Source organism: Stegodyphus dumicola, chromosome 8, assembly GCF_044657685.1.
Source record: "Stegodyphus dumicola isolate Sdum_Otavi_A_Nest chromosome 8, ASM4465768v1".
Lineage (NCBI taxonomy): Eukaryota > Metazoa > Arthropoda > Arachnida > Araneae > Eresidae > Stegodyphus > Stegodyphus dumicola.
This window is the reverse complement of record NC_140775.1, coordinates 97,970,321-97,991,974: the sequence shown is the minus strand read 5'-3', so window position 1 is coordinate 97,991,974 and position 21,654 is coordinate 97,970,321. Positions and strand designations below refer to the sequence as shown.

Here is a 21,654-nt window from a genome sequence, read left to right as displayed (position 1 = left end):
GTGTATTTTTTACATTTGAAAAGAAATTAACAGTCATCAATATCATTTCATCAATCCTTTATAGTTCGATGAAGGTAATAACAGCACTTACAGATATACACAAGGAACACATTTTATCCAAAAAAGAATACGCAATTAAATACTACTATCCAAGCAATATTTTTGGAGTTCAAAAACCTATACGCTCAATACTTAAAAGCGAATGAAGAAGAAATAATTTTAGATGTCCTTATGACCATATTTCTATGAATGTTTATAAATGATAAAGGCCTGCATCATTCTCTTCTGTACAATTTGCGTAATGTCCTAAACTAAGCAGAACGTTTCAAAAATACTTATCTATACTTCTACGCGCTAAAATTACTCATCTTTTATCAATTTATATTTACTTGATCAAAATCAAAAACGGGAACACATTCGTTTAAAAATTACCAAGAAAAAGGGGAATACTGTTGCTTATCGCATGATTAAAGGCAGCTGGATTAATAATGCTAAAGATCTATATAATCATTGGCTTACTTTTTCATTTAAAAATATAACTAATTTTTCCATTGCTCATTTTAATCTAATCCATAAGAATTTTATAATCAAAATAAATGTGTAAAATATCCTGGCAAAAAGAATACATTTTAATGACCTTGTAGAAATATTTTAACGTATTGGTAGACAGATTTTCTTTTAATTGATTTAGAAATTAAATGCTAATAACTTCAGAATTGTAAATTGGGTAGAAAGTTGATATAATTGGTAATTGAATTGAATATTGACTGATATTGTAGTAATATTTTTCCCGCAAGAAAAAAATTGCTTTACAGTTAGTAGTCAGAAATGCATATACGCCTATATTCATAAGAAACAAAATTACAAAAACATGAATATTAACATTAATTCCTTCGAAGAATATGAAATACCTAATGTTAGCTAAATTATTTCTTATTCCAATATTGTTTTTTTATTATTGTATATTGATTATTTCTTTGCCCTTCGTTATCCAGAAGCAAAATTTTCGTTATTATCAGAAAAGGAAAAGTCCTCTTAATTCAGTCTTTTAAGTCACTTCTAATATAATAAAAATAACCCCTTGGGAAAAAATGCTTTATTTTCAGTAATTTTTTTCAAAATGAGGGTCTTTGTACCAAAATGAAAAAAAAGTAAAATGACGGCAATCGTCAGTAATAAAAGGTGTCTTGTATAAGCAAGCATAATTAAATATATTCATTTCAATGAGAATTCTTTGATTATTCATTCATATGTAAACATTATTTACGATAAATAGCCTACAGTCCTGCAGATACCCTCAGGTGTTTTGCACCAGGTGTTTGCACCAGGTCGAACGGTACAGCCTAGCGTTTAAAAATATAAAAATAATAATAACTGTAATCCTCCTTAAATATCTAAAATCATAACTCCATCGTTATTACGTTCTAAAACTTTTTATAATTTCATGCGTAGTTTACTGAAGTATAAACAGGAAAGTTTTACAATTCGATTAAGGGGTAGGACTTAGTAGCCCAGGTAGCCGGGTGATATACCGTTTTACAGAGGTCTTAAGTTCCGAAACGAAGCATTAGAAGTTTTTATGTTAATGCAATTAGAATATTATACTGTAAATTTAAATTATAGTTTTCTAAACAATCTAACTGGATTTGCGATTGTGAATTACTACTACTATTAATTTCAATCTGAACTTTAAAAAATAATATTCATACTCAGGTAAATGCAGAAACTAGAACATTAATTAGAGACAGTATATTATTCTAGCTATAAGTACTACTAGAAATAAATACAATTTAAAATCATCTAATCATCTTGTAGACAATCCAGTCGTATCTGCAAACTAATCTGAAATGAATCAACGGAAAATTAAACTTCAATAACAGCAGTAGACTAAACTTTTAAAAAGGAAGAGATGAAACGATAACTTAAAACACTTAGTAATTATTTAACTGAGAAAGATGATTTAGACTTTAGTAGCCAACACTGGAACAGACTATTCCTTTCATTTTCCTGGCTACAGCTGCTATCTTGTTAGTCGTTAATCAAGTTGTTAGAATCTAGAATAGAAATTTTCCACCTAATTGCTAATTGTTATCCTAACTTCCATAAGATAATTGCTATCATAACTTCACACTCTTCTTCAGTTTCATTTTTTATTACTGAGTGAACGTTCTCTTAGACGATGATTCACAGTTTTGCATGATTTGAGGTTCATCTATGGAGTTTGTTGCCTCGGAGAAATGACGTTTGATATCAGTGTTTCTTCATGGTGTGAGAAATTCTGGATACTTTCAAAGGTAGACGCCATAGAAACATTCATTGTACCTTAATTTGCTTACTAATATAGTAAGTTGGAAAGTAAAGGCCTAAATCATTAGTTAAACATTAAAATAAACCTTATAAAGAATATTTATTCTTTTAAAAGAATACCTTTCGATGTAGTAATTAAAACGTAAGTTATAGAGCTTTTCAAATATTAAGAAATTTAAAGAAGCAGTAAGTCACAGATTTAAACACCAATAGTTACAAAAACCGTTTGTGGATAAAAGAATCACTAATCCAATTCCCAAATGAAGATGCACTCATTCTCTTGATGTTCAATTAATTCTCATTGTTGCCGGCAAAGATCATCACTGAGGCTGTATGTGAGCTAGAACCATGTATTGTCAGTAAGGAACCCACCTGACCTAAAGTTCTGAGGACCCATTCTCTTAAAACATGGGAATTTACATGATTCTGCACAAATTTTTCCTAAAGTAATTCGAGGAGTATTTAGTTATAAAAGTGAAAGAACTAAGCTCCGAAATTAGGATGTTTGATATTCTCAAATCTAAAATTGTCAATTGGAAGATAAGCCTAGAAAATGATTTGTTCATACTTGCAGTAAATTTGTTAGCATAAAGCTTTGTGGTTTCGGTACTGAAACTCGAGCATCACCTTGAACCTAACGAAAGTTTTACACATCTAGGTACCTTCAATATTTTAAGTGAAATATTGAGGGTATTTTATCTTAAAGCGAAACCATTTCTCGGAAAAACTGATTAAATTATGTTTCAGCCCAAAATTTAAAGATTAATTCTCTGTAAAACGATATTTGATTTAAAAAATAAATAAATAAAGAAGATTGTGAAACTTTTATTTTAACGTACAGTTTATAACTGCTTACAACATAGCTTAAGTATTAACTGAGGTTTACAGTATCACCAATTTTACCAATTCCTTACTTTAATTCACCTCCTTTTCTTGCTTTGTCACAAGAAGTTTCCTAAAATTCTCGCGATCGACCCTGACCTATATTAGTGTCGATTCCAGATTCGCCCTTGAAAATTCTTAGTACAAAAGCTAACCATAACCCGTACGTCCCAGTTACTTAACAATGCTCTGGGAAAAAAATTTCAAATTTTAGTAAAAGGGGTTAGTAGGGAAAAACCATCTGCAGCCTCGGACGGATGCGGGACTGAAAGAGTTACCGGATGGGGTTGAAGGGGCCCCAAAGGGGTATGGGAGAGGGTTGGAAAGCTGGGCCCCTAGGTTAGGGAAGGGGTGACATGAGGTGAACGAACTACCACGAAGAACAACGCGTGTCCTCATTTGGATCATATGACGCGGAGGCCGCAGTTACAGTTACTTCCTGGTTGAAGTTTTAAGATCGTGACGGAAACTTTCAAGCGAATTAACAGAAAACTTCTTGACAGAGATTAAATTCGTTTCAAAAACATAAATTTTTAATGTGAAAAAAGGAAAATTAATCTTTCTAAATTTTATTTAATTGTTTCCTTGATGAGATGTTAAAAGAGACAGAACTATACAGCAATAATCAAAAAATACTCCCTCAAATCATTACTTAGATTTTTTTCAGAGAAACCATTACTATAATTGCAAGATTTATCCCATCGGGAAGGAATAAAATAGTCCATCTTTATTTTGTTTTATTTTATTAAAAATATCTTAACAAGTTTAAATTCTTTTTTTTTAATTTATTTAATTTTTTGTTTTATTTCATTCAGGCACATTACTTAATTTTTAAACTTACTAATTTTAGACAAGGTAAGACCTTGATTTTTTAAATATGATTTAATATTTCTGTTACGTTTTCGTTAACAGATATATCTGTTTCCCATATTAAAATAGTACCCTAGAAAATTTCGAAATTGATAAGACCCCCTCCGGCACGCACGCAAGACAAGCGATATATATAGGAGAGAAACATCAGTAAAAATATCACAAAGTAGAAAGGGAAATTAATTAAGAAATATTCTTACTGTACACTCACTCTCAAGGTCACGGTTATGACTACGTTCGGCTATAAGGAAGGAAGAGTTGCTCGATGTGCGAGTATGAGGGAGGGGCGGAATTCGTTGCTTTTGGGAGAGAAACGGAAAAGAGTCTCAAGGCATTTAAGATACTTAATTTAAGATTACTTAACGCATGATGTAATCCTTCTACTACAAGTATATAATAAGAAGAGAGGGCTAATTAGACCATGTCCTTTTATTTAAATGAATTGTTTTCTTGCTAGAATTCAATAATTCTTCTTTGGCTATTAAAAATTTTGATATTTTAAAAGCGGACTCTGTTATGCATTTAAACTTTAATTAGACGATAACATCTTTTTATTAATAATGGTTGCACAGACATACAGATATTAAATATTTAAATGCAATTTAAGAGCAAATATTTAAGTGAAAAACATTTAATATTATGAATACCAAATTTAATATTCAAGTAATAACATAACTAAGCAACCAAAAGGAATTGAATTACAGTTAATAGATTTATTTACCGATTGCAGTTTTAGCTACATTCTATTCAATATGACTAATACATGACTAATACAGTTACACAACATAAATTAACAACAACAACAAATAATAATAGAGGAAAGTAAACTATGCTGCATCAAACCATAAAAAGTCTACATCACATAATAAAAATTCATCTAAAATAAATTATGAAACGATACGCTTAAATTTTGGGGAAGATGCTATGAAAATATTAAAATGAAGCAGCAGAACATCTACAAACAGAATTATAGCTCTCAAAATTTCTGAAGTCATTAATACCTAATCCAGTATTTGCAGTACGAAGGGTTACCCATCTGGAGAAAAAATTCTTGATTTAAAAAAAAAAAAAAAAAAAAAAAAAAACATTTATCAGTGTAATTCAACAGCTTTGATATTCTACAGCTTGACAGCTAGTTTTATAGCTATCAATGTTTATTTGCCAACCTAATATCCGTATATTTATTCTGAGTAGCCAAAATATTGCAGACACGTATTTTTTGACCTGGACAAGTCTTACAGTGACATAGAGTGATGACAAATTTCAGCTTAATACAATTCAGGTACATCGCAAAACATGTCCAAACGCAGAATACAACGGTTTTGAACGGAAAAGTTTTATCGACAGGAGACCGTGAAGGTCACCTGTGTTGCCACGGATTTACAAGAAATCATGGTTGCTGTGGCTCCAGCAGCATTAAACTGATTACTTGATAGTGGAACGATATTGTAATTAACAAATATGGAATTCAATCTACACTCAAACACAGACTTTTACAATTTTCATTTTTGATGGCGCAAAAGTCCTTCGAATTAATTCAGCCATTATTTTGAGCGTTAAATCTGTTTTAAAAACTAAAGTCGATTGCAAGATAATAAATAGTATAAATGTTTAACCAGTTTGACAATTTTTAAAAACTGGATTAAAAAGTTTATATAAAAAAGAATGAATTTGTAGAAACGCACACAAAAATTGGAGGATTTGTATACCAAGCTATAGAATCAAACCAGTAGTTAAAAACAGGATGGTCAGTCAAAGTCTGATTGCCTTTCTTAAATTATTGTCTAAGGTAAATCATTATTTCTAGACCATGAGCAACAAGATATAGTGAGAACTATTAATATCATCTAATTCGCAAACTTTTAAAAATTCGTATAAAACCATCTGCATTTGCCTTATAGGAACTTTCTGATGAAATCTCTGTTTACATTGATTTCCCTTTCTGTGTCTGCCCAGGGTTTTTCAGAAGGAAGATATTCAAATTTTCTGTATCCTCAGTGTGAAATAATAGTTTTATTCTTTGCAACACTCTCAGTAAACAAATCCCATAGATGAGTGCCACGACAATGATTAGGAAACTTTTAATAAAATTAGTGAGTAAGATTGGTTCATCCTATGAGAAAGGAGGAGAATATGGCTGCCTATCGAGGCGTTGATAACGAATCTTAAACCTGACAGCAATAAAAGCAGCTTTAAACATTTATTAGATCTTGGTCTATGATGCCTTTGTTGTCTCATAAGTCCACATGTCCATAAGAAATTGAGTCCTCTGGAAACCATTAAGTCTATGTGCCACATAATCATAATAAAGATTGAAAATGTTAAAAAAAAGAATGCAAAATGGGTACATCAGTAACTGATTTCACATCAAATGTCTGTCTCTCTAGGTTACTGAAGAGCCAATTTACGTGCTTGTAATGACAAATAATCTGCCTGTGTTATGTAGCAACAGCCAATCGATGCATACATCAGTATGTATCGACAATCACAGAAAGATCAAATAATAGCCATTTGAATAATAAGTACATCACACTCAAAATAAGCCACAGTTCTTAAGACAATGAAGCTTAACCCAAGTTACCAACTGCAGGCAGCAATAATATAAGTTGCTATCAAGTTTGGAGCCAAGAAGAGCAATAAATTATGAAAGACATTTGAAGTTATTAAAGAGACTTGACGATTGATAGACTCGCGGCAACTGAAAACTCATAATTTAATTATTCAACGACAAGAAAATGTTTTGTAGGCACCCAACAGTTAAGGCCTGACTTTAAGATGTCAGTATTGAGCGTTGGATTTAATAAAATAAATTTTAAAAAATAAAACTAACATATAAAAAAGAAGCTTTTACAAATTGAAACAATTTATTTTTATTTTTTAAAATTTTTTTTTAAAAAGTTATAAAAATTCCTGGTTTAATATTCTAGTATATATCTTCTAGTATATGGAAATATGTTTCCAGAATCAATTAAGGTTGAATTTCTATAACGAAGAAAACACTTAAGCCTTTTTAAACATTCTGCAAGGAAAAAAATTACAAGATTTGCAACTAGTACGAAATTTAATTATAGTGAGCTATGCATTACTTTGGAAACGCATCATGATTTACTTTGTTAATTATGCTTTCGAAATTCTAGGTCAAAAGAATCTAGAGCATTTTTATGCAAAAATTAATTTAATTGATATTTACCAAACAAAAAGTAAAAGATAACTTACCTAGATTAATCAAGTACCTGGAAGCTAAAGTAAACAGTTCCTTCTCTTCTGTATAAATTTTGAATATTTCTATATAAAAAAAGTAAAGAAACAAACTTTCTTATAAAATTATATCACACAACAAGTTTGAAATTTTAATGCAGTAAGCATAAACTAAGAAAGAAACGAGCTAACGTACTTCAGCTGAAACTTAATTACATCACAAGAGTGATGAAAAAAATTAGATGTGTAAGTTTAATTACCATTTTATTCAGTTGAAAAGTTAAAATTTTCAGTGAGAATATAAAAGAAACTAGATTTAAACAAATACATAGTGCTTAAAATTCTTAAAAGGAAGGAAGAATTTAAAAAATTTGTCTCAAAAAATAATTACATAGCAATCAGAAGCATTTTGAATCTTAAAAAGCATATACATGCACGTAATAAAAAATGTTAAAACCCCAATACTCTTAAAAATTCTAGGCATAATGTTTAGTGGTAAAAGAAGCACGAAAGTCTTCAAATTAACTTACTAATAATTTCTTTTGTTAAGAATATTAATTTTATCTTTTATCTAAATGAGATAATAGTCTTTTTTTTTCAAATATTTATGAAAGTCAATTTAGAACAACGAAAACTGTTTGTTATTAAATAGTTTACCTATTTTTTAACTTCCAACTTGAAAAACTATTAAAAATTCAGTACAGTATTAACACTTTATGTTTTTTTTTAACTATTAAGCACTTAAACATTTTATATATATTTTAACACATTGTTTATGAAGTGAAAACCAGTTTCGTTTTGGTTTCAGATTTTTATACGGTTATTCAAAATAGCTAAAGCAGAATGATGTTTACTACAGGATATTATTCAAAGTAACTAAGTTAGAGCAAAACTTTCTCCTGAGTATTATTCAAATATTTACGGCAGAAAAAAAGATTTTAGCAGATGTGCATATAATTATAAAATTTAGTATGAGAGTAGAATTAGTTTAGCTAAGATTAGATTGATGGCGATCACAATATTAAAAACAATCAGAATACCCTGCTTTTGGGAGTTTAAGTTTAGAGTGCAAAACTGATAAATTAAGCAACTTTACGAAAAATGCTTGAGCACAAGGAGCAGATAATTTTGAAAGAAATAAGATCATGTTATTCTTTAATCTCCAATGTACTACTTTTTTATAATTCTGTAATTTATGAAAAGTAATAGTATTGTATTATTGCAGTGGCGGAAACAGTTCTGTTTGTTTCAGTTGCATTGATTGACTGTAACTGTAAGAACCTTTCATGAAATACAACTGAATTCTCACTTCTATGCTGTTGTTATTTTGTAATTATTTAATTCACGAAACAGGTACTCTAGAAATTGAGCAGTTATAAAGATTTAAGGTATACTAATATCCCAAATTACCTTTACATGCATAAAAATAATGATATTTCATACAAAGTAACCAATAAGTCTGATTTATTTATAGAATGACCAAAGGTAAATCTTATTGTCATTATCCAATCCAATTTGATCAACCTATTTTCTGAAAGGCAAATAATAGTACGATATTTTCAAAACACGTGGCAAGCAGGTTATTCTTTTTCTGAGGGCTGAGACAGTTTTGTATCACGCATTTACTGCTTTAAGTAAGGATCAAGAAATTTTAGTCCAGTACCAAGATCTAAAATTTTCTGCTTGACCCCGTTGCTTTTCCTTTCCTTTTTTGCCTGGATATTTGAATAAATAACCCCGATAATTAAAAAATTCTTTTCTGTAACTACAAACAAAGCTAATAATAAAAGCACATTTCCTTGTGAACTTCTGAAATTCAGGGTTTTATTTGGGTGTTGAGAATAAAACTTTTTTAAAATACTACTAAAGTATCATTTCACAAAATCTCTTGAAGTAAAGGTGTATCGACCATTTAGAAGCAATATGGACAATTTATGGGTATGGCAAAGTAGTTAAAAGCTTCAAGATAAATTACATCCACCTTTCTGAAAATATAAATTGAGACCTTTCTGATTTTAAAACTCTGAAATTACTGCCAGAAAAGCTGGACAATGTCGTAGGAAAAGAGGAAATATTTATAAAGATCGGTTACTCTCTGTAAGTACCTGTCGCAACAGGAATTTGATTCGCAGACGGCTGAATTCAGATCTTACATCCACCCTGCAGTTTTTGGATTGTAGTAGATTTTGTACAAGACGTTAAATAGGCCTTTACATAAAAAAGCCAATAGCTTCTGTCTCACTGATCTTATAAAAAAAAAGTTAATTTAATTTGAAAATCAGAAATGGAACCTACAATAACAAGCATGTACTCGCTTCATTGCAAGTTGAGATTCAGTTTAATATTTGATTCTTAATGAGTTTATATCTAGAAAGAATCAAGAACATCGGGAATTAGGGAATATGCTATAATGATGTCAGAAGGAATAACGTTAAACTTACGTATTATGAACGTGAGTGCAGTAGAGGACCGGATTTTGTTCAGAGATATCGATATGAATCCTTTCAAACCCAGTATTTGTATAAATCCACCATTTGTGCATGATATTTTTATGGATAGCAAATCGAACAAATCTGTTTGTGAATTTATCGAGACTGAATGCATTGAGAGAGTATTCACTAGAAGCACACATTCACTTATAAAGCTTATGCAGAATAGACTGAGATAAAAAGAAAGACGTCATCTTAAATAACTGAACTTGTATTGCGTTAAATGAAATCCAAAATCTTTTGCCTAAGTTAAAATTAACAGCCCATCAAGAAAGTAGCCACACGGAAAGTAATTGATTACATTTTGTTCTTCATACTGTTGAGGGAATAGAATCTGTCTCTCAACTCTCATATTACCCCAACATATTCAGTGCAGTACATTTTTAGCAGTTTATTAAGTTCTGACTATTGGACTGTTAAAAGCAATTCTATTTATACAAGTATTACATCATTCTCATTTGTCAACGACAAAATAATACATTTTACATAAATAACATCTGATTTCATCTAGATGCTGTACTGCTTTATTTTGTAATCAGAAGGGAGGATCAGACAGGTGTTAAGTAGCCATTACTAATTTAGCTAGGATTACGCTGCTAAGAAGTGTCATATGTATAAGACTAGATATTTGTTCACAGCAGAAAGTCTTTTATAAATATATTCTCTCACCTGAGCTGCATTTTTTACTTGAGCGATCCTTATACACCTAAGATTTTCAAACTTGTTTTTTCTGTATTGAAATTTCATTTTTTCCCATATTTAAAAAAGAATTAAGACTTCGATAGATAAACATTCAACTGAAGAACATCATTAACAGCAAACATTATAAAAATATAGAATAACGCTTGTCAACAAAGAATTTGTCAAAGGAAAGGTAAGCCTTGTTTTCCATATATTAGAGTATCTTGATTTAGAAATACCCACTAGATTATATAGTTACCACCCACAGTTTTCAGAGACTTCATGTGCTGTTTTCATACTTTACTTTCGGCTTTTATGCTCCAGTTCTGGTTCCTAGTTACCTGTAACTGCCAATTACATTCTTATTCTTAATAATATAAACTAATTCCCATCAACACAGTTAGCCATCAACAAAACAACTCTGGATCTTTCAAAAATATATACGCTTTTACTAAGTACTAAGCTGGGACTTACTATGGACTTTGTTAAGGCAGTGAATATAAGCGATTGCGTGTATGATTAATTAAATCCTAGAAGCTAATTTCCTAGAATAAGTGATGAAAAAAGGAATTTTTTATGAGATCTTTTTGTGTGTTTTTGTGTCACAACTATTTCTGGTTTAAGGAAGTTCAAGGAGCTGCACGAAAGATTAATTTGAGACGTATTCAGACAAAGAATACGTAAAATGCAGTGGATATTCTTTTGAGTCATACGAATTGTCCTTATTTTTTTTTCATCAAAACACCATTTTGGTGTTTTTGGAGCAATCATCGAATGACGTATTAATAGTGTTCATCAGAAAATCTCGAGTATCCAGAAATGATATCATGGCCATTGAGGCCATAATATCCTAGTTCATTTCATCTAGGGGTATGATCAAAAAAGAACTTGCAGGCCTTGAAATTCTAGGAGAATAAGGCAATCGATACGACTAGAATTCTTATATCTGAGAAAATAAATTTCTAAAATAATCGTCTCCATGAACCACAAATTAAAAAATTATTTCTTTGTACGAAATTTCTCCGAAATTCGATCATGTAAAAAGAAATAGAGAAATTTTGAAATGAGGAATAATCTTTTGAAATCATATGAAATTATAAAATGAAACAAGTCTTAAAATTTTTATATTTTGATCTTTTACTCAGATTTCTGCCTCGACAGTTTTGGTAGATTGAAAGATAAGCGTGAATCATTGGAAAATGACATCAGAGGCAGTGAAGTTCCAGTGCACTTCCTGAAATCTACTCAGTCTTTAAATATAATTTTTAGGTAAATTAATTGCACCAAAAGTCCTTTACTTTTCCTTTTTAGATGATTTCCTTCACCGATGAACATATAAACTTATGTACGTCCATGTGAAATTCAAAGGCATGCCATAAAAAGTTCACTGTATGTATTCCATGTATGAATTCAGCAATTGAAGTAAGATCAGACTGACTATTTTATTTGTGAAAAACAAAAAAACGAAATTAAATTTCTTAGTGTAGTTAATGAATTATATTGTTTTCTGCAGTCACTAAGATTGCATTTTTATGTTAGCTTTTACAACTATGAATTTAGTTCTATGGATTTTGCAGATTGATTTCGAATCAAAAGCTATAACAGCATTCAGGGGGGTTAAATTAATTGGAATCCAAAAAACTAGAAAAGACAAACTATTCCACCAGTGGCCAAGCGGTTAAAGACTTCTAAATACTGCAAGTTCGCCTTGGGTTCGAAACCAGGCGAACGGATTGGCTGCATGATTAGCTTTCGTGGGTTTCCTTATGTGTAATATGAATACGAGCCAATTTCCCTAAGAAAATCCTTCAGTAAGGCCTTAGGCAGATAGCTCTCGTTTGTTTTGTCATATTCACCCAATCAAAATGCATACCAAACTCAGTATTATATCACAACAAACCAAACTACTTATAAGTTCCAAAAAGTAATTTTAATAATTGATAGAAAAGCTACAATTCATTTGCAGCTAAATATTACTTAAAGCACTGCAAATATGTTGACCGAATAATACTGTACATGTAAGTTTAGAACAATAAGTATGAACAAGGAAATGTATTAAAAAAGAGTTATGTTAGAAGCAGATTGACACTTTTGCTTTCATTCAAATTAATTAGTTGCAGACACTAGAAACAAAATTGCACTCACGTTTAGGCTTGAAATATACAATGTTTAGAAGATTAAGTTTCATTCCTAAGGTATATGAAAATTATCAAGGAAAATGCGTAACACTAGATACATACTCTTAAAATCAAATTAATCACCATGTTATAGTACCTCATTACTCGTTATCCTAATACATCATGATCAATCATTATGGTATTTTGACACTTTGGAACTAGCAATGCCAAACTGCATAAATAATTGTGAGGCGAATTATGCATTTCAAAAAATAATATAAAAAAATCATGAATTTCTTCCCTGTAATTACATTCTGCATAGTATAACATATAATAAGTTTTTTTCCAAGTTTATCAATCATTATCTATGTAAAAATAAATTCGATTTGTCCTCTTACTTTACAGCAATAGATGAAATACTGTATCAAAATATTAATGGACGAATGTTCCACTGACATAAAAAATGCTGAGATTTGGTTTAGGTAGTATGTAATCAAAAACATACACTAGCTTTGTTCGGATAACCATGAATTCATAAATTAGATTACATGATAGCAAATACCTGATAGTCTATTTTTTAATCTTAAATAATTTCTTTTACTCGCAGATGAAATATGTATTAAAATCATTAATCTAGAAATATAAGCCTCATAATAAGAATTTTCAGAACCTGTATTTTCTCACCGGTTTATTCACTTAACCATTCTACAGACTGATTCATAATCTCCTCCTGAATTTTGAAAACTTGCTGCACAACGGTCATAATAAATATGGCAAAAAGGTGCATAACAGTACAAAAAATTTTTTCTAAATTTTTTACCCCGTAATTATATACTCCTGGTGATGCGGTAAACTTTAATCTCAACCCGCGTTCCCAACTGTCTGTTAATTTTGCATCGCATGCAATCTCATTGAAGAGTTTGGGCTACACGTAAACTGTCTTGCCTGTACGTGCTTCTGTTTGGTATCTCGTACGAATTCTCTATCATATCATCACAACCTACTCACATTTAGCGATTTCTAAGATAAAGTAAACTTTGTGTTCACCACTATAAATGCTATTACAGTAGCATACCTAATGATTAAATCTATAGTTACCTAATAGAGTGTATTTACGAATGAAAATCTGGAGAAATTTTTTATATACTGCTATGCACTTATTCGCTGTATTTATTATAGGAAGTTACTTCTGAAATTAGAGGGAGGGGATTATTAGTCACTGTATTTTATTCATCAATATGTCGCAAATTTAATCAAAATTTTAAAAAGGAAACAGCTAAATAAAACGCCGAATGGTATTGTTTCTGAGAGTGGAGTACCGCTGGGAAGGAGTATTTGGATTTCTCGTTACAGCTAATTCTAGACTGTGTTACTTGCAACTACTAAAAGTAACCACGCTGCTGTGGCTGCACTGCTGATGCTATTCCAGAAAGTCCAGTACTGGCTTTCCTGTAGGTCACATAAACCTGCGGATTACTGCACTTTTTGACCGTTATGTTTTACTTTACGTTATTTTGCTGTTAAGTTTAATAAGTATTATGCTTGTTATTCCATAGTTTCGTTCCTTATTTCATTTCTATGTTAAAGCACACTACCACACCTGTATATTATTAATCACTCTATCAAAGTTTTAAAATGGGAACTGCTAAATTACTTTATTGGACATAAAATTTCTGATAGACCAAATGACTTCAGAATGGCTTAAGTCACTAAATACCGGTATGCAGCTTTCCTGGCATTAGAATGTGCTTATTTGTAACGCAACTGAGAACAAAGCTAACACATGTGCACATAGCCACAAACAGCTATGCGATAACTTGCCTATTTAAAGTAAGCATGAAAATATTTTGTTGAAATCAGCAATTCTCAATCTTTCCTTGCCCATTCGACCTTCTCACGTCGGGTCATCGTTCTCCAATATACCTTAGTTAAAATGGAATACTCCAAAGGATGTGTCAAACTGAAATTTGTCATAATTTTTATTTGAATATACCATAAAGGCATGTATCTACGAATTTAAGTTTATTGTATTTTAAAAATGCATATTATTTATATATTTATTAATAATAATAGCATAAATAATGAAATAATAATAGCAAGGAAAACACGGAGCACTGTTTAAGTGTAATACTTAGATATTATAGATCGTAGATCCATACTGAAGAGGAATACTTCTGATTGCGTCCTAAGCTAATAGGTTGACTTGGTAATGTCTAAAGAACTTGGCAGTCGAGGCGGTTTTAATTCCATATTTATTTTCCAGTTGACCTTTGTGATTTATATTTTTGATATTGTTGCAATACGTACAGAGCAGAATGAAACAGCGTCTAAACAGCACAGAGGCAAAAGCTGAAGTGCGTAGTTATGCAAGATGGAAGCACACAAAGAGAAAAGTTTTGGTTTGAGTTAAAAAGTTTCAGTTACAATTATTACGTCATCAGCGCTGCGCAGGCCATGAAAAAAGGAAAGATCTACAAATGACGCAATCGAGAGAAGTTCCTACGATTTTTAGAACCGAGAGAGAGAACTAAAGAGTTACTGTCAGTTTAAATTATAATTTTGATTCACATATTTTTTATCTTATATATACATATATATATATATCTGGGTATTAGCATCACATTTAATTATTATTATATAAAGATGTTTTATTACTGATTTCACTGCATTTGCAGGAAGTTTTAAGTTTAAAATTTTCAGCCCTTTTTGGTTACATGATTTCAAACTAATAATGACTGATCTTTACTATGAGTCTTTTGTTACAGTATGAATCTACCCCTCTGACATAAAAAGCTTAGGTTCAACTAATCCTTACATCAAATCAGGAAATTTTCCTTCCATGAATTAATCCCCGTTCGAGAACTCCTAGCCTAACTGGCCAATCGTTTTCTAGCCTCTATCTATCTAATCTCTATCTATTCGTTTTCTAAATAAACTTTGCGTGATTTAATGGCATAGCGAATAATATAAAGTTTTCTATCTTTTTTTGCATCTTTCTGAAAAAACATTAGCACAAGTCTCACAACAGCTTTTAAAATAACTCTTTCACTCTCCTTCAGTAATAAGCATACTTTTCAGATACATGCATATTTGCATTAATGAATGGCAATAAACTCTTCCTTTTCTAGATGCTTAAAGTATTGCAGAAGTACGAAATGCAAAATAAAGGTTTGTTTTTTATAAATCTACTTTTGGTTAAATATTTAAAATAAACCTAAGAAACTAATGATCAGTTAATATACAATCGGTGGAAATGGTTTTCTTAGAGAGGTAGGCAATGCTCAATGTAGATGCTTACTCTCAGAAATATTGGTCAGTTTGAAAGGTGGCCATCTTAGGAAGCTGAACGCCATAAAAAATTAACGAAAAATATTCTAGACATTATTGGTTATTTTTCAGACTTCTCGTTCTAGCGCTTGAAAACCAGGATCCGGAAAATACGCGGTGTATATTAATTCTGAATAGACTGGTTTAATATTAAGCATGGCACGGTGAAAGGCAAACATTAAGATTATCTTATGTATTTCAAAAGACTGATAAGTTTCAATACTATTCTTTTTAGTTACACAAAATAATTTATTATTTGTGCATACATTTCATATTGTATAAGTCATAAATTTCTAAATCATATACTGAAGAAAAAGGGTGAGAATTACGCAAGTAAATACGATATATATAAAAGAATACATGTTTTTAACATGCATGTAAACATACATGTTAACGTGCGTATATGTAACACACATGTAAATGTGCGTATTAATAATTTATAACGTACATGCTAGCTCTGTAACAATATTAATTAATGTAAAAAGAAAATGTTTTGTAAATAATTTTCTGCTAATATTTCTCATGCACTCAACTACACTTACTATAATAACATATGTCTTCATAACATATTGTGACCCTGTGATATCGTCATTATTATAAAAAATATTTTCTCACTGCGCCTTTTATCAATTATATTACGACTCGTTCTAGTTTAAGTACGTTATTATGTTTAAATAATAACTTATACGTAACAAAATAACTGACCAGAATACGAAATGGGAAATTTCTAAAACTTAAGTGTTAAGTTCTTTGATTCATTATAGCAAAAGGAGAATATTCATGCTTTTCATTTAAATATGCAAAAGTTATCGCAGGTAGTATATTATTTCGTGTTTATTCTCTCACTGGTACTATACTCTACTGGCTATGCAAATATAACTGTCTGTTTTTAAAAAAAATATTATTTCATCAATGAGAGCTATTTGTTGTGAAATATCACTAACTAATAATGTAAGGTTTTTCAAAATGTTTTTCTTTTACTTGCCGTCCCCAAATATATTTCTAACAATGCTGTAATGAGAATTTAAGCCTAATTAGGTAACTTTTTGTATATATGTTTTCATCAACAATAATGCTGTATTTATTTTCTTCGTATTCTTTCTGTGATTCAGGTTTCTCGTCATTTACTTGTTATTCAAATCATCTGTGTTTTCCATATTCTGAGTATCACCAGTTTTCCCAGTGTCTTATAGAATTCTGAGATTTAGTAACAGAGGTTTAATGTCAAAGAAATTTAATACTATATAGATAATATAGATTTAATACTGCTGATTAAATAAATCACCATTATTATTGAAATTTCTGCTTGAATTTTATAGTTCACTCTTTACTGACAAAATAAAAGTATTCATGGCTCTTGGAAGACCAGGGCGCTATAGGCCAGAGTGGGCCAAGGCCTTCTGAACTAGACGTTTCCAGCCACCTCTAATAGCTGTCAAACTCCTCCAGTTCTTAGTTTTAAGGACTAAACAATTTTCCTCCACAGCACCTATCTATCGAAGTTTAGGTCTTCTTGTACTCCTTAGTCCAGCAAAAAATTTTTCTTTTAGTGTGTGACTGTCATTCATACAGATAACATCCCCAAAATCCGGCTTATTTTAATATAATGAACAACATCTGGGTCTTTGAACATTCGGTATACCCTTTTCCTGAATTCTTCCGGAAACATTTCTTAAGACCTCGCATTCAGAAGTACCCAAAATACCTTCTTTCTCCATGGTCATAGTCCAGGTCTCCGAAGCGTAAGTCAGGACAGGATGTCTCTTTATTTAAGGTAGAATATCACTGATTTTGTTAAAAATCGATCCCAGATAAATCAAATCCGTAATCGTTTCAAATTTATAATCCCAAATTAAGAGATGATTTAAGGTGTAAATATTTCCAATAGTAGTCATATATTTAGCTTTATCTTGGTGGCTAATAAGGTCCATTGATTTAGCCTTCCTCTCAGTAGCTTCAAACGCGTCTACTAGATAGCCTTTGCTTCTAGCCGCCAGGACTACGTCATCTGGAAACGTCAGAACGTGAAAAGATTTTCTAAAAATACTGTCTCTGGCGTGTACTCCAAGACATCCTGATGACCTTCTCAAATGCAGTTTTAAATTTAAAAAGGCATGAGAAGTCATCTCCTCGTCTATCTCCCTTATCGACAAAAAACTACTATAAAGTTAGCCGTGAATCAGAACCTTGCGAAAAGTCACACTAAGTATCATTTTTACCAATTTTATCAAATTTAAGGGAATATCAAAAACATACATTGCTCTTAATAATTCGTTGCGGTATGGAATCATATGCTGCTTTGAAGTTAATAAACAAATACAAATAAAGATCAAATTCATGGTATTTCTCCATAATTTGGCCAAGGCAAAAGACATAGTCGACAATAGATTTACCTGTACAGAATCCACATTACTATTCACCATCAATTCTATTTACATGAGGAACAAAGCTCTTATACAGTAATTTGAAGAAAGTTCTGTAGTAAGTGCACAGTAAACTTATCCCTCTATTGCTTTCACAAAGCAATGAATCTCATTTTTTGTAGATTGGGTATACAAGCCTATGAGCCAGTCATCTGGCATCTTCTCACTTGAACAAACATTCTGAATGATTCTATGAAAAAACTCCATAGCTCTCGGTCCTCGATATTTTAGAGGTTTTGCCTGTATAACATCTATTCCAGGTTCTTTGCACGTTTTAGACTCATTGACAGCAGGTACTGTTTCCTGTAAACTTGGTGCCAGTTCCTTGGATTCAGCTAAGATTTCTTCCTTTATAATGTCAAAAAAAAATTGGAACTTTCACTACCCTTTAATTAAGGTCTCAAAATGCTCGATCCATCTTTCCACAATTTGATAGTTTTCATTAAGGATACCAACTGCTTTATTCCTACAAAAGTTAATTCTGGGTTTAAAATCTCTGTGACAGTAACTGACCTCCTGATAGAATACACAGCACTCATTTCGAAAAATATTATTATAATTATTAATAATATGATTTATTTTAGAAGTAAGCTAAAAAGCTTTATAAATTATGTACATTTCTATCTATTAAGCAACGAATATTCATTTATTTGATCAAATGGATGTTAAAACTGATAGGTAAAACATAATGAAAAAAAACTGGTATGATTAATTCAACTACAAAAGTAGGTATGGTTGTAAACGAATAAGGCGAATATTTTTTTTTTTTGGAATAATGCAAGGCTGTAAAGGGATTAAAATTCCTTTCGTAGGTTAGATTCCTTCAGAAAATTATTTTCATGATTTGTACAAATAATGAAGGTTTTGACCTACTCGGTGTCTAGGCACGACGTTTTACAATATTTATTTTTGGACATACAAATAGAGAGAGGCCTCATTTCTTAAAGGGTAATTTAATCAATTAGACAAAATCAATTTGCGGCATAATGTCGTCAATAATATTTGTTTATCGTCACTGACTTCAATAAAATATTCAGGTTTCTCACACGAAATAAGAAGCTCTTTTAGCGAAAGAAGTTAACTTTTTTTAAGTATTTAATTTTCAAAAATTTTGGCATTCAAAAATCATGATCAGAATAAAATTACGCATTTTATTTTCCACTGAACATCAGAAAATAGCATATTCAGCATGAATCATGAATTAAGACTAAAAAACTATCCGTAGCCACTAAAAGAATGAAACAAACAAAATTCAAACATGCAGTAATCGTTCCTGCCCTTTAAAAATTAAAAGATAAAATACAAAAGCATTTTTTAAGAAATTAAATACTTTCGCAAGCACTTTCAGACTACATGACTCTTACCACTTTCTAGCACAAAATATTATTGTACAAGAGAAAGTTTTGTTCAGGACGTGAAAGCAAGAATTTGGGAAAAAAACATTTAACTCAACTTTAGAGGGAAAAAGAACTCATTCCTTTAGCGTATGCTCAAAAGGCGTTTAACGCAGAAAAGATACTCCATTTTAATTTCCTTATCACCGAAGATTATGAGCAGTTTAAAACGATTTAATGTCCTACTTGGAACTTTAAAATTGAACGTTCAGCGCTGTTTAAAGTTCAGGAAAGATGAAATAAAATACTGTCTCGAACAGCTTCTTGCCTTAAAACCAAAAGCAAAACTGAAGCATATAACGCCCGAAGCGAAGAACGTTTTTCTTTGTCCTGAAACGCTCATAACCGCCGGCGTTGTTGCCAGTTTTAAAACTCCTATCGCATCGGTTGCATTTTAAGAGCTTAATGTTTTGCCTTGCAGCCGTTTTGGTACAGACAACCGTGGTAAATAGAGACTATGCTACTAGAGGGAAACGTACATTAAAAGTAGTGAAAGATGATTGTTTGCTATAAAGATGATCGCGCGGTAACGATAAACAATTTTCCCTTCACTCTTTAAACAAACTTTATAATCGAGATAAATATTCACATTCATGCTCTCACAATAATATTATAAAAAATGCAGGTTAAAATGCATACCGAAGTCAGTGTTTGCTTATAAAAATAAAGACACCGTAGAAGGCAAGTCATGAATAGACTGCGAAAAATGCTCGCTTTCACTTTAAATCGCCATTTTATACAGATATTTGTCTTGTTTTGCCACAAATGGTAGACCTATAAAATAGTTTCAGGCGCTATCTATTAAATTTAGCTTTCACGTTATGTTCTGAAAGCCAAAGGGTTCCTTTTTCTTCCTTTCCGTCTTAGAATGGCCCGGTCTTTAAACAGAATTATTATATTTTATTTATTTATTTGTGATACCACATATAAAAATTATATAACTGGTAAATAAAATTATGTTAAAATTTATTAACTAATTTAAAACTTTAAATTAAATGGAACTCTAAAATTTGAAAAAAAAAAAAAAAAAAAAAAAAGAAAAAAAAAACATGAAATTTAAAGTGATATTTTAATTTTTTAACCATGATTCAAAAATAACTTTAGAATCACATTCAAAGATGTCCGACAGGTATAACTTTAAAAATTGGATTCAGACATGTATTAGTATTAAATTTTGATGACACTCTGATAGTAAGCCTTGATCATGAAAGAACTTGAAATGTCTCGAGGCATAAGATATTTTTCCCAGCTGCTTTCATCCTGAGAATAACAGGGGATAGTTTATGGAAATTAAAGGTGTTGCACAATGAAAAGGAACACTAGGCTAATATAGTACTCCAGATTGTCAATAGCATATACTGCAAATGTAGCGTTTCTGTTTGGGAGCCCTGAATGGTTTCGAATTTTCACAAGAGCAGCAGAGTGCAAAGTCTAAATTTTCAGCGGTTATTACAGGTACTGACATCAAGCATTAAGAACTATAAGATTAAATGATAGATAATGCTTAGAGTCCAAAATTTGTTCAAAATTACAGATGTATAATTATTTATTGTCGTCTAGCTGAATGCATATGTTGATGTTATCTCATTATGTATCAGTTATCAAGACAGTGAGTACGTTGAAGGTTTAGAAGACCATGGTATCCTGGATCATGTTTATTTACCCAGATAACACAGAAATTCATCCTACTGGAGTAACTGGTGAAGTAAGAAGAAATTAACTAGGAAAGATGCTCGAAAAAAACAATCCCTAAACATTAAATAAGCTCTTCTCAAAGTATGCCAAAACTTAATCTTCCTGAACTTATCCATTTCTAGAAATTTGCCTGGCGGGATTTTCATAACTTTAATATGCAGGTAAAACAAGCATTGAAAAGACGCTGACAAACAGCTTCTATGTTAAAGATTGATTTTAATGGAATCAGAAGCACCAAATTTGAAAAATACCCAGTTTACTGTCTTTCATT

At 31.0% G+C, this 21,654-nt stretch overlaps 1 protein-coding gene and 1 long non-coding RNA gene across 6 annotated transcripts in view; one reads left to right on the top strand and one right to left on the bottom strand.

Moving 5' to 3' along the window:
- Positions 1–21,654, bottom strand: part of LOC118206098 (uncharacterized) — a 223,274-nt gene that overhangs the window by 129,737 nt on the left and 71,883 nt on the right. The window contains exon 3 of the long non-coding RNA XR_015042684.1: positions 7,276–7,344. This is a non-coding gene — a long non-coding RNA (uncharacterized LOC118206098). The remainder of the gene's footprint in view (positions 1–7,275; positions 7,345–21,654) is intronic.
- The window catches only part of LOC118193851 (uncharacterized), a 333,808-nt gene that overhangs the window by 275,753 nt on the left and 36,401 nt on the right, over positions 1–21,654 (top strand). The gene's annotated exons all lie outside the window — the stretch shown is intronic.